Below are 12,580 nucleotides of genomic sequence, written 5' to 3' on the forward strand. Positions count from 1 at the left end.
TGTTGGCTTACGAGTTAAGTCAATGAGCGGCCACGTTGCTTTCATTAGTTGTGGCCGTATTAATCCTCGTTTGGGTGTGTTATATTTCTCATGACCAATCTTACAATCCATTTATTGATATTAGTCCATGACATGCCTTGCCATTATCCAAGTTATCCCTTTATCCAACCGTCTCTAGATTGATTCCTTGTTTGCAGTTTCACATTCAGATTGTGTTGCCATTGATTGAGCAATAGAATGAGCGCCAAGATTCGGAAATATCATTATTCCCTGTTTAAGGTACGTATCGTAGCTGCGGCTCTTTGTTTATAGTTTAATATCTCAACCCCTGGTCCTTGTTATTTTTTGTAAAGTTGTTCAACTTCACTCTGCCATCGGATGGCAAAGAACTCGCGATGTATCACATAAAAGAGTGAACGCAATGAATCGTATTCTACGTTCCTGACAGACGAATCACTTAAAATTGCAACTTTTGCACATGTCGTTTTTATTGTTGAGAACTTCTTCTCAACATTTAGCATAGAACATTCATTCATGATGCGTAACCAATCGTCACAAATCATACTTACCTGACGAGGCAGTCAACCGCGATCACGAAGGCGGTTCTGCCTAGGCGAGGTTTAGTCATTGCACCCAGACTAAATTGACCCTAGCGATTATCCCAAATGTGGATAACTCGGTCGTGTAATTTCTGCTAGTGGGGACTGCGTTCGCGCTATCCCTTTTATATATTTGCTCACTACCAATATCCTGTTGGCTTACGAGTTAAGTCAATGAGCGGCCACGTTGCTTTCATTAGTTGTGGCCGTATTGATCCTCGTTTGGGTGTGTTATATTTCTCATGACCAATCTTACAATCCATTTATTGATATTAGTCCATGACATGCCTTGCCATTATCCAAGTTATCCCTTTATCCAACCGTCTCTAGATTGATTCCTTGTTTGCAGTTTCACATTCAGATTGTGTTGCCATTGATTGAGCAATAGAATGAGCGCCAAGATTCGGAAATATCATTATTCCCTGTTTAAGCTACCTATCGTAGCTGCGGCTCATTGTTTATAGTTTAATATTCCACCCCCTGGTCTTTGCTATTTTTTGTAAAGTTGTTCAACTTCACTCTGCCATCGGATGGCAAAGAACTCGCGATGTATCACATAAAAGAGTGAACGCAATGAATCGTAATCCACGTTACCCACAGACGAATCAATTAAAATTGCAACTTTTGCACATATCGTTTTTAATGTTGAGAAGTTCTTCTCAACACTTAGCATAGAACATTCATTCATGATGCGTAACCAATCGTCACAAATCATACTTACCTGACGAGGCAGTCAACCGCGATCACAAAGGCGGTTCTGCCTAGGCGAGGTTTAGTCATTGCACCCAGACTAAATTGACCCTAGCGATTATCCCAAATGTGGATAACTCGGTCGTGTAATTTCTGCTTGTGGGGACTGCGTTCGCGCTATCCCTTTTATATATTTGCTCACTACCAATATCCTGTTGGCTTACGAGTTAAGTCAATGAGCGGCCACGATGCTTTCATTAGTTGTGGCCGTATTGATCCTCGTTTGGGTGTGTTAAATTTCTCATGACCAATCTTACAATCCATTTATTAATTTATTTATTGATATTAGTCCATGACATGCCTTGCCATTATCCAAGTTAGCCCTTAATCCAACCTTCTCTAGATTGATTCCTTGTTTGCAGTTTCACATTCAGATTGTGTTGCCATTGATTGAGCAATAGAATGAGCGCCAAGATTCGGAAATATCATTATTCCCTGTTTAAGGTACGTATCGTAGCTGCGGCTCTTTGTTTATAGTTTAATATTCCACCCCCTGGTCCTTGCTATTTTTTGTAAAGTTGTTCAACTTCACTCTGTCATCGGATGGCAAAGAACTCGCGATGTATCACATAGAAGAGTGAACGCAATGAATCGTATTCCACGTTACCCACAGACGAATCAATTAAAATTGCAACTTTTGCACATATCGTTTTTAATGTTGAGAAGTTCTTCTCAACACTTAGCATAGAACATTCATTCATGATGCGTAACCAATCGTCACAAATCATACTTACCTGACGAGGCAGTCAACCGCGATCACAAAGGCGGTTCTGCCTAGGCGAGGTTTAGTCATTGCACCCAGACTAAATTGACCCTAGCGATTATCCCAAATGTGGATAACTCGGTCGTGTAATTTCTGCTTGTGGGGACTGCGTTCGCGCTATCCCTTTTATATATTTGCTCACTACCAATATCCTGTTGGCTTACGAGTTAAGTCAATGAGCGGCCACGATGCTTTCATTAGTTGTGGCCGTATTGATCCTCGTTTGGGTGTGTTAAATTTCTCATGACCAATCTTACAATCCATTTATTAATTTATTTATTGATATTAGTCCATGACATGCCTTGCCATTATCCAAGTTAGCCCTTAATCCAACCTTCTCTAGATTGATTCCTTGTTTGCAGTTTCACATTCAGATTGTGTTGCCATTGATTGAGCAATAGAATGAGCGCCAAGATTCGGAAATATCATTATTCCCTGTTTAAGGTACGTATCGTAGCTGCGGCTCTTTGTTTATAGTTTAATATTCCACCCCCTGGTCCTTGCTATTTTTTGTAAAGTTGTTCAACTTCACTCTGTCATCGGATGGCAAAGAACTCGCGATGTATCACATAAAAGAGTGAACGCAATGAATCGTATTCCACGTTACCCACAGACGAATCAATTAAAATTGCAACTTTTGCACATATCGTTTTTAATGTTGAGAAGTTCTTCTCAACACTTAGCATAGAACATTCATTCATGATGCGTAACCAATCGTCACAAATCATACTTACCTGACGAGGCCGTCAACCGCGATCATGAAGGCGGTTCTGCCTAGGCGAGGTTTAGTCATTGCACCCAGACTAAATTGACCCTAGCGATTATCCCAAATGTGGATAACTCGGTCGTGTAATTTCTGCTAGTGGGGACTGCGTTCGCGCTATCCCTTTTATATATTTGCTCACTACCAATATCCTGTTGGCTTACGAGTTAAGTCAATGAGCGGCCACGTTGCTTTCATTAGTTGTGGCCGTATTGATCCTCGTTTGGGTGTGTTATATTTCTCATGACCAATCTTACAATCCATTTATTGATATTAGTCCATGACATGCCTTGCCATTATCCAAGTTATCCCTTTATCCAACCGTCTCTAGATTGATTCCTTGTTTGCAGTTTCACATTCAGATTGTGTTGCCATTGATTGAGCAATAGAATGAGCGCCAAGATTCGGAAATATCATTATTCCCTGTTTAAGCTACCTATCGTAGCTGCGGCTCATTGTTTATAGTTTAATATTCCACCCCCTGGTCCTTGCTATTTTTTGTAAAGTTGTTCAACTTCACTCTGCCATCGGATGGCAAAGAACTCGCGATGTATCACATAAAAGAGTGAACGCAATGAATCGTATTCCACGTTACCCACAGACGAATCAATTAAAATTGCAACTTTTGCACATATCGTTTTTAATGTTGAGAAGTTCTTCTCAACACTTAGCATAGAACATTCATTCATGATGCGTAACCAATCGTCACAAATCATACTTACCTGACGAGGCAGTCAACCGCGATCACAAAGGCGGTTCTGCCTAGGCGAGGTTTAGTCATTGCACCCAGACTAAATTGACCCTAGCGATTATCCCAAATGTGGATAACTCGGTCGTGTAATTTCTGCTTGTGGGGACTGCGTTCGCGCTATCCCTTTTATATATTTGCTCACTACCAATATCCTGTTGGCTTACGAGTTAAGTCAATGAGCGGCCACGATGCTTTCATTAGTTGTGGCCGTATTGATCCTTGTTTGGGTGTGTTAAATTTCTCATGACCAATCTTACAATCCATTTATTAATTTATTTGTTGATATTAGTCCATGACATGCCTTGCCATTATCCAAGTTAGCCCTTAATCCAACCTTCTCTAGATTGATTCCTTGTTTGCAGTTTCACATTCAGATTGTGTTGCCATTGATTGAGCAATAGAATGAGCGCCAAGATTCGGAAATATCATTATTCCCTGTTTAAGGTACGTATCGTAGCTGCGGCTCTTTGTTTATAGTTTAATATTCCACCCCCTGGTCCTTGCTATTTTTTGTAAAGTTGTTCAACTTCACTCTGTCATCGGATGGCAAAGAACTCGCGATGTATCACATAAAAGAGTGAACGCAATGAATCGTATTCCACGTTACCCACAGACGAATCAATTAAAATTGCAACTTTTGCACATATCGTTTTTAATGTTGAGAAGTTCTTCTCAACACTTAGCATAGAACATTCATTCATGATGCGTAACCAATCGTCACAAATCATACTTACCTGACGAGGCCGTCAACCGCGATCATGAAGGCGGTTCTGCCTAGGCGAGGTTTAGTCATTGCACTCAGACTAAATTGACCCTAGCGATTATCCCAAATGTGGATAACTCGGTCGTGTAATTTCTGCTAGTGGGGACTGCGTTCGCGCTATCCCTTTTATATATTTGCTCACTACCAATATCTTGTTGGCTTACGAGTTAAGTCAATGAGCGGCCACGTTGCTTTCATTAGTTGTGGCCGTATTGATCCTCGTTTGGGTGTGTTAAATTTCTCATGACCAATCTTACAATCCATTTATTAATTTATTTGTTGATATTAGTCCATGACATGCCTTGCCATTATCCAAGTTAGCCCTTAATCCAACCTTCTCTAGATTGATTCCTTGTTTGCAGTTTCACATTCAGATTGTGTTGCCATTGATTGAGCAATAGAATGAGCGCCAAGATTCGGAAATATCATTATTCCCTGTTTAAGGTACGTATCGTAGCTGCGGCTCTTTGTTTATAGTTTAATATTCCACCCCCTGGTCCTTGCTATTTTTTGTAAAGTTGTTCAACTTCACTCTGTCATCGGATGGCAAAGAACTCGCGATGTATCACATAAAAGAGTGAACGCAATGAATCGTATTCCACGTTACCCACAGACGAATCAATTAAAATTGCAACTTTTGCACATATCGTTTTTAATGTTGAGAAGTTCTTCTCAACACTTAGCATAGAACATTCATTCATGATGCGTAACCAATCGTCACAAATCATACTTACCTGACGAGGCCGTCAACCGCGATCATGAAGGCGGTTCTGCCTAGGCGAGGTTTAGTCATTGCACTCAGACTAAATTGACCCTAGCGATTATCCCAAATGTGGATAACTCGGTCGTGTAATTTCTGCTAGTGGGGACTGCGTTCGCGCTATCCCTTTTATATATTTGCTCACTACCAATATCTTGTTGGCTTACGAGTTAAGTCAATGAGCGGCCACGTTGCTTTCATTAGTTGTGGCCGTATTGATCCTCGTTTGGGTGTGTTATCTTTCTCATGACCAATCTTACAATCCATTTATTGATATTAGTCCATGACATGCCTTGCCATTATCCAAGTTATCCCTTTATCCAATCGTCTCTAGATTGATTCCTTGTTTGCAGTTTCACATTCAGATTGTGTTGCCATTGATTGAGCAATAGAATGAGCGCCAAGATTCGGAAATATCATTATTCCCTGTTTAAGGTACGTATCGTAGCTGCGGCTCATTGTTTATAGTTTAATATTCCACCCACTGGTCCTTGCTATTTTTTGTAAAGTTGTTCAACTTCACTCTGCCATCGGATGGCAAACAACTCGCGATGTATCACATAAAAGAGTGAACGCAATGAATCGTATTCCACGTTACCCACAGACGAATCAATTAAAATTGCAACTTTTGCACATATCGTTTTTAATGTTGAGAAGTTCTTCTCAACATTTAGCATAGAACATTCATTCATGATGCGTAACCAATCGTCACAAATCATACTTACCTGACGAGGCAGTCAACCGCGATCACGAAGGCGGTTCTGCCTAGGCGAGGTTTAGTCATTGCACCCAGACAAATTGACCCTAGCGATTATCCCAAATGTGGATAACTCGGTCGTGTAATTTCTGCTAGTGGGGACTGCGTTCGCGCTATCCCTTTTATATATTTGCTCACTACCAATATCTTGTTGGCTTACGAGTTAAGTCAATGAGCGGCCACGTTGCTTTCATTAGTTGTGGCCGTATTGATCCTCGTTTGGGTGTGTTATCTTTCTCATGACCAATCTTACAATCCATTTATTGATATTAGTCCATGACATGCCTTGCCATTATTCAAGTTATCCCTTTATCCAATCGTCTCTAGATTGATTCCTTGTTTGCAGTTTCACATTCAGATTGTGTTGCCATTGATTGAGCAATAGAATGAGCGCCAAGATTCGGAAATATCATTATTCCCTGTTTAAGGTACGTATCGTAGCTGCGGCTCATTGTTTATAGTTTAATATTCCACCCACTGGTCCTTGCTATTTTTTGTAAAGTTGTTCAACTTCACTCTGCCATCGGATGGCAAAGAACTCGCGATGTATCACATAAAAGAGTGAACGCAATGAATCGTATTCCACGTTACCCACAGACGAATCAATTAAAATTGCAACTTTTGCACATATCGTTTTTAATGTTGAGAAGTTCTTCTCAACACTTAGCATAGAACATTCATTCATGATGCGTAACCAATCGTCACAAATCATACTTACCTGACGAGGCAGTCAACCGCGATCACAAAAGGCGGTTCTGCCTAGGCGAGGTTTAGTCATTGCACCCAGACTAAATTGACCCTAGCGATTATCCCAAATGTGGATAACTCGGTCGTGTAATTTCTGCTAATGGGGACTGCGTTCGCGCTATCCCTTTTATATATTTGCTCACTACCAATATCCTGTTGGCTTACGAGTTAAGTCAATGAGCGGCCACGATGCTTTCATTAGTTGTGGCCGTATTGATCCTCGTTTGGGTGTGTTAAATTTCTCATGACCAATCTTACAATCCATTTATTAATTTATTTATTGATATTAGTCCATGACATGCCTTGCCATTATCCAAGTTAGCCCTTAATCCAACCTTCTCTAGATTGATTCCTTGTTTGCAGTTTCACATTCAGATTGTGTTGCCATTGATTGAGCAATAGAATGAGCGCCAAGATTCGGAAATATCATTATTCCCTGTTTAAGGTACGTATCGTAGCTGCGGCTCTTTGTTTATAGTTTAATATTCCACCCCCTGGTCCTTGCTATTTTTTGTAAAGTTATTCAACTTCACTCTGTCATCGGATGGCAAAGAACTCGCGATGTATCACATAAAAGAGTGAACGCAATGAATCGTATTCCACGTTACCCACAGACGAATCAATTAAAATTGCAACTTTTGCACATATCGTTTTTAATGTTGAGAAGTTCTTCTCAACATTTAGCATAGAACATTCATTCATGATGCGTAACCAATCGTCACAAATCATACTTACCTGACGAGGCCGTCAACCGCGATCACGAAGGCGGTTCTGCCTAGGCGAGGTTTAGTCATTGCACTCAGACTAAATTGACCCTAGCGATTATCCCAAATGTGGATAACTCGGTCGTGTAATTTCTGCTAGTGGGGACTGCGTTCGCGCTATCCCTTTTGTATATTTGCTCACTACCAATATGCTGTTGGCTTACGAGTTAAGTCAATGAGCGGCCACATTGCTTTCATTAGTTGTGGCCGTATTGATCCTCGTTTGGGTGTGTTATCTTTCTCATGACCAATCTTACAATCCATTTATTGATATTAGTCCATGACATGCCTTGCCATTATCCAAGTTATCCCTTTATCCAACCGTCTCTAGATTGATTCCTTGTTTGCAGTTTCACATTCAGATTGTGTTGCCATTGATTGAGCAATAGAATGAGCGCCAAGATTCGGAAATATCATTATTCCCTGTTTAAGGTACGTATCGTAGCTGCGGCTCTTTGTTTATAGTTTAATATCTCAACCCCTGGTCCTTGCTATTTTTTGTAAAGTTGTTCAACTTCACTCTGCCATCGGATGGCAAAGAACTCGCGATGTATCACATAAAAGAGTGAACGCAATGAATCGTATTCCACGTTACCCACAGACGAATCAATTAAAATTGCAACTTTTGCACATATCGTTTTTAATGTTGAGAAGTTCTTCTCAACATTTAGCATAGAACATTCATTCATGATGCGTAACCAATCGTCACAAATCATACTTACCTGACGAGGCAGTCAACCGCGATCACGAAGGCGGTTCTGCCTAGGCGAGGTTTAGTCATTGCACCCAGACTAAATTGACCCTAGCGATTATCCCAAATGTGGATAACTCGGTCGTGTAATTTCTGCTAGTGGGGACTGCGTTCGCGCTATCCCTTTTATATATTTGCTCACTACCAATATCCTGTTGGCTTACGAGTTAAGTCAATGAGCGGCCACGTTGCTTTCATTAGTTGTGGCCGTATTGATCCTCGTTTGGGTGTGTTATCTTTCTCATGACCAATCTTACAATCCATTTATTGATATTAGTCCATGACATGCCTTGCCATTATCCAAGTTATCCCTTTATCCAACCGTCTCTAGATTGATTCCTTGTTTGCAGTTTCACATTCAGATTGTGTTGCCATTGATTGAGCAATAGAATGAGCGCCAAGATTCGGAAATATCATTATTCCCTGTTTAAGGTTTATTCCCTGTTTAAGGTACGTATCGTAGCTGCGGCTCTTTGTTTATAGTTTAATATTCCATCCCCTGGTCCTTGCTATTTTTTGTAAAGTTGTTCAACTTCACTCTGTCATCGGATGGCAAACAACTCGCGATGTATCACATAAAAGAGTGAACGCAATGAATCGTATTCCACGTTACCCACAGACGAATCAATTAAAATCGCAACTTTTGCACATATCGTTTTTAATGTTGAGAAGTTCTTCTCAACACTTAGCATAGAACATTCATTCATGATGCGTAACCAATCGTCACAAATCATACTTACCTGACGAGGCCGTCAACCGCGATCACGAAGGCGGTTCTGCCTAGGCGAGGTTTAGTCATTGCACCCAGACTAAATTGACCCTAGCGATTATCCCAAATGTGGATAACTCGGTCGTGTAATTTCTGCTAGTGGGGACTGCGTTCGCGCTATCCCTTTTATATATTTGCTCACTACCAATATCCTGTTGGCTTACGAGTTAAGTCAATGAGCGGCCACGTTGCTTTCATTAGTTGTGGCCGTATTGATCCTCGTTTGGGTGTGTTATCTTTCTCATGACCAATCTTACAATCCATTTATTGATATTAGTCCATGACATGCCTTGCCATTATCCAAGTTATCCCTTTATCCAACCGTCTCTAGATTGATTCCTTGTTTGCAGTTTCACATTCAGATTGTGTTGCCATTGATTGAGCAATAGAATGAGCGCCAAGATTCGGAAATATCATTATTCCCTGTTTAAGGTTTATTCCCTGTTTAAGGTACGTATCGTAGCTGCGGCTCTTTGTTTATAGTTTAATATTCCATCCCCTGGTCCTTGCTATTTTTTGTAAAGTTGTTCAACTTCACTCTGTCATCGGATGGCAAACAACTCGCGATGTATCACATAAAAGAGTGAACGCAATGAATCGTATTCCACGTTACCCACAGACGAATCAATTAAAATCGCAACTTTTGCACATATCGTTTTTAATGTTGAGAAGTTCTTCTCAACACTTAGCATAGAACATTCATTCATGATGCGTAACCAATCGTCACAAATCATACTTACCTGACGAGGCCGTCAACCGCGATCACGAAGGCGGTTCTGCCTAGGCGAGGTTTAGTCATTGCACCCAGACTAAATTGACCCTAGCGATTATCCCAAATGTGGATAACTCGGTCGTGTAATTTCTGCTAGTGGGGACTGCGTTCGCGCTATCCCTTTTATATATTTGCTCACTACCAATATCCTGTTGGCTTACGAGTTAAGTCAATGAGCGGCCACGTTGCTTTCATTAGTTGTGGCCGTATTGATCCTCGTTTGGGTGTGTTATCTTTCTCATGACCAATCTTACAATCCATTTATTGATATTAGTCCATGACATGCCTTGCCATTATCCAAGTTATCCCTTTATCCAACCGTCTCTAGATTGATTCCTTGTTTGCAGTTTCACATTCAGATTGTGTTGCCATTGATTGAGCAATAGAATGAGCGCCAAGATTCGGAAATATCATTATTCCCTGTTTAAGGTTTATTCCCTGTTTAAGGTACGTATCGTAGCTGCGGCTCTTTGTTTATAGTTTAATATTCCATCCCCTGGTCCTTGCTATTTTTTGTAAAGTTGTTCAACTTCACTCTGTCATCGGATGGCAAACAACTCGCGATGTATCACATAAAAGAGTGAACGCAATGAATCGTATTCCACGTTACCCACAGACGAATCAATTAAAATCGCAACTTTTGCACATATCGTTTTTAATGTTGAGAAGTTCTTCTCAACACTTAGCATAGAACATTCATTCATGATGCGTAACCAATCGTCACAAATCATACTTACCTGACGAGGCCGTCAACCGCGATCACGAAGGCGGTTCTGCCTAGGCGAGGTTTAGTCATTGCACCCAGACTAAATTGACCCTAGCGATTATCCCAAATGTGGATAACTCGGTCGTGTAATTTCTGCTAGTGGGGACTGCGTTCGCGCTATCCCTTTTATATATTTGCTCACTACCAATATCCTGTTGGCTTACGAGTTAAGTCAATGAGCGGCCACGTTGCTTTCATTAGTTGTGGCCGTATTGATCCTCGTTTGGGTGTGTTATATTTCTCATGACCAATCTTACAATTCATTTATTAATATTAGTCCATGACATGCCTTGCCATTATCCAAGTTATCCCTTTATCCAATCGTCTCTAGATTGATTCCTTGTTTGCAGTTTCACATTCAGATTGTGTTGCCATTGATTGAGCAATAGAATGAGCGCCAAGATTCGGAAATATCATTATTCCCTGTTTAAGCTACCTATCGTAGCTGCGGCTCTTTGTTTATAGTTTAATATCTCAACCCCTGGTCCTTGCTATTTTTTGTAAAGTTGTTCAACTTCACTCTGCCATCGGATGGCAAAGAACTCGCGATGCGCCAAGATTCGGAAATATCATTATTCCCTGTTTAAGGTACGTATCGTAGCTGCGGCTCATTGTTTATAGTTTAATATTCCACCCACTGGTCCTTGCTATTTTTTGTAAAGTTGTTCAACTTCACTCTGCCATCGGATGGCAAAGAACTCGCGATGTATCACATAAAAGAGTGAACGCAATGAATCGTATTCCACGTTACCCACAGACGAATCAATTAAAATTGCAACTTTTGCACATATCGTTTTTAATGTTGAGAAGTTCTTCTCAACACTTAGCATAGAACATTCATTCGTGATGCGTAACCAATCGTCACAAATCATACTTACCTGACGAGGCAGTCAACCGCGATCACAAAGGCGGTTCTGCCTAGGCGAGGTTTAGTCATTGCACCCAGTCTAAATTGACCCTAGCGATTATCCCAAATGTGGATAACTCGGTCGTGTAATTTCTGCTAGTGGGGACTGCGTTCGCGCTATCCCTTTTATATATTTGCTCACTACCAATATCCTGTTGGCTTACGAGTTAAGTCAATGAGCGGCCACGTTGCTTCCATTAGTTGTGGCCGTATTGATCCTCGTTTGGGTGTTTTATATTTCTCATGACCAATCTTACAATCCATTTATTAATTTATTTATTGATATTAGTCCATGACATGCCTTGCCATTATCCAAGTTATCCCTTTATCCAATCGTCTCTACATTTAATTCCTTATTTGCAATTCCACATTCAGATTGGGTTGCCATTGATTGAGCAATAGAATTAGCGCCAAGATTTGGAAATATCATTGTTTGCTGTCCAAGGTACGTATTGGGGCTGTGGCTCTTTGTTTATAGTTTAATATTTCAAACCCTGGCTCTTTGCTATTTCTTGTAAAGTTGTTCAGCTTCATTCGGCATCGGATGGCAAAGAACTCGCAATGTGTCACATAAAAATTTGAACGCAATGAATCGTATTCTACGTTACTGACAGACGAATCTATTAAAATTGCAACTTTAGCACATATCGTTTTTATTGTTGAGAACTTCTTCTCAACACTTAGCATAGAACATTCATTCATGATGCGTAACCAATCGTCACAAATCATACTTACCTGACGAGGCAGTCAACCGCGATCACAAAGGCGGTTCTGCCTAGGCGAGGTTTAGTCATTGCACCCAGACTAAACTGACCCTAGCGATTATCCCAAATGTGGATAACTCGGTCGTGTAATTTCTGCTTGTGGGGACTGCGTTCGCGGTATCCCTTTTATATATTTGCTCACTACCAATATCCTGTTGGCTTACGAGTTAAGTCAATGAGCGGCCACGATGCTTTCATTAGTTGTGGCCGTATTGATCCTCGTTTGGGTGTGTTAAATTTCTCATGACCAATCTTACAATCCATTTATTAATTTATTTATTGATATTAGTCCATGACATGCCTTGCCATTATTCAAGTTAGCCCTTAATCCAACCGTCTCTAGATTGATTCCTTGTTTGCAGTTTCACATTCAGATTGTGTTGCCATTGATTGAGCAATAGAATGAGCGCCAAGATTCGGAAATATCATTATTC

The 12,580-nt window shown here is 40.7% G+C and overlaps 1 protein-coding gene and 16 non-coding genes across 20 annotated transcripts in view; all 17 read left to right on the top strand.

The window, feature by feature from the left end:
• LOC120344644 (FGFR1 oncogene partner 2 homolog) overlaps nucleotides 1-12,580 on the top strand; it is a 254,399-nt gene that overhangs the window by 216,906 nt on the left and 24,913 nt on the right. The window lies entirely within an intron of this gene.
• LOC144423824 (U1 spliceosomal RNA) lies at nucleotides 562-724 on the top strand. The gene has a single exon (XR_013476190.1). It is a non-coding gene; the product is annotated as a U1 spliceosomal RNA (small nuclear RNA).
• On the top strand, nucleotides 1,313-1,475 carry LOC144424075 (U1 spliceosomal RNA). The gene has a single exon (XR_013476439.1). It is a non-coding gene; the product is annotated as a U1 spliceosomal RNA (small nuclear RNA).
• LOC144424076 (U1 spliceosomal RNA) lies at nucleotides 2,076-2,238 on the top strand. Its single transcript, XR_013476440.1, has one exon. It is a non-coding gene; the product is annotated as a U1 spliceosomal RNA (small nuclear RNA).
• On the top strand, nucleotides 2,839-3,001 carry LOC144424128 (U1 spliceosomal RNA). Its single transcript, XR_013476492.1, has one exon. It is a non-coding gene; the product is annotated as a U1 spliceosomal RNA (small nuclear RNA).
• LOC144424077 (U1 spliceosomal RNA) lies at nucleotides 3,590-3,752 on the top strand. Its single transcript, XR_013476441.1, has one exon. It is a non-coding gene; the product is annotated as a U1 spliceosomal RNA (small nuclear RNA).
• Nucleotides 4,353-4,515, top strand: LOC144424013 (U1 spliceosomal RNA). Its single transcript, XR_013476377.1, has one exon. It is a non-coding gene; the product is annotated as a U1 spliceosomal RNA (small nuclear RNA).
• LOC144424014 (U1 spliceosomal RNA) lies at nucleotides 5,116-5,278 on the top strand. Its single transcript, XR_013476378.1, has one exon. It is a non-coding gene; the product is annotated as a U1 spliceosomal RNA (small nuclear RNA).
• On the top strand, nucleotides 5,867-6,028 carry LOC144423123 (U1 spliceosomal RNA). The gene has a single exon (XR_013475617.1). It is a non-coding gene; the product is annotated as a U1 spliceosomal RNA (small nuclear RNA).
• On the top strand, nucleotides 6,617-6,780 carry LOC144423288 (U1 spliceosomal RNA). Its single transcript, XR_013475782.1, has one exon. It is a non-coding gene; the product is annotated as a U1 spliceosomal RNA (small nuclear RNA).
• LOC144424017 (U1 spliceosomal RNA) lies at nucleotides 7,381-7,543 on the top strand. The gene has a single exon (XR_013476381.1). It is a non-coding gene; the product is annotated as a U1 spliceosomal RNA (small nuclear RNA).
• LOC144423825 (U1 spliceosomal RNA) lies at nucleotides 8,132-8,294 on the top strand. The gene has a single exon (XR_013476191.1). It is a non-coding gene; the product is annotated as a U1 spliceosomal RNA (small nuclear RNA).
• LOC144424150 (U1 spliceosomal RNA) lies at nucleotides 8,901-9,063 on the top strand. The gene has a single exon (XR_013476514.1). It is a non-coding gene; the product is annotated as a U1 spliceosomal RNA (small nuclear RNA).
• On the top strand, nucleotides 9,670-9,832 carry LOC144424151 (U1 spliceosomal RNA). Its single transcript, XR_013476515.1, has one exon. It is a non-coding gene; the product is annotated as a U1 spliceosomal RNA (small nuclear RNA).
• LOC144424152 (U1 spliceosomal RNA) lies at nucleotides 10,439-10,601 on the top strand. Its single transcript, XR_013476516.1, has one exon. It is a non-coding gene; the product is annotated as a U1 spliceosomal RNA (small nuclear RNA).
• On the top strand, nucleotides 11,346-11,508 carry LOC144424220 (U1 spliceosomal RNA). The gene has a single exon (XR_013476584.1). It is a non-coding gene; the product is annotated as a U1 spliceosomal RNA (small nuclear RNA).
• LOC144423199 (U1 spliceosomal RNA) lies at nucleotides 12,110-12,272 on the top strand. The gene has a single exon (XR_013475693.1). It is a non-coding gene; the product is annotated as a U1 spliceosomal RNA (small nuclear RNA).

The sequence above is a fragment of the Styela clava genome, chromosome 5 (assembly GCF_964204865.1).
Source record: "Styela clava chromosome 5, kaStyClav1.hap1.2, whole genome shotgun sequence".
Lineage (NCBI taxonomy): Eukaryota > Metazoa > Chordata > Ascidiacea > Stolidobranchia > Styelidae > Styela > Styela clava.